The following is a 470-nucleotide window of genomic DNA, read 5'->3' as shown; positions in this document are numbered from 1 at the left end:
GGTGCGTGGGCACCAAGAAGAGCCAAAGGAGGCGAAGGGGACAGCGAGGACTAAGTTTGTGGACTTTTTTCCGCAAGCTGGAAATTCCCAGGCCAGAAAGGTACCGACCCGAGTCCGGGACATTCCCCCGCGAGGGCCAGCTCCAAGACCTGGACTGGAGCCTCGCTGAGGAACGAGTGGCCTCGCTAGCGGTTTTCCCGGTGCCTGTCCCAGTGTCCGGGGAATCTAGGGGATTTAAGCCTCCTCTTTAGAGTCCTCTCTCCGAACGTCACTTTTTCTTTTTATATATCTTTTATTGATTTTTATTGAGCTCTACTTTTTCTCTGCTCCCCTCCCTGCCTCTCCCCTCCCCTTCAACCCTCTCCCATGGTCCCAATGCTCCCAATTTACTCAGGAGATCTTGTCTTTTTCTACTTTCTACTTCCCATGTAGATTAGATCTATGTATGTCTCTCTTAGTGTCCTCATTGT

Source organism: Microtus oregoni, unplaced genomic scaffold (assembly GCF_018167655.1).
Source record: "Microtus oregoni isolate MIOR12 unplaced genomic scaffold, Mior012 000023F_ref0000262, whole genome shotgun sequence".
NCBI classification, from domain to species: Eukaryota; Metazoa; Chordata; class Mammalia; order Rodentia; family Cricetidae; genus Microtus; species Microtus oregoni.
This window is presented reverse-complemented; position numbering follows the sequence as displayed.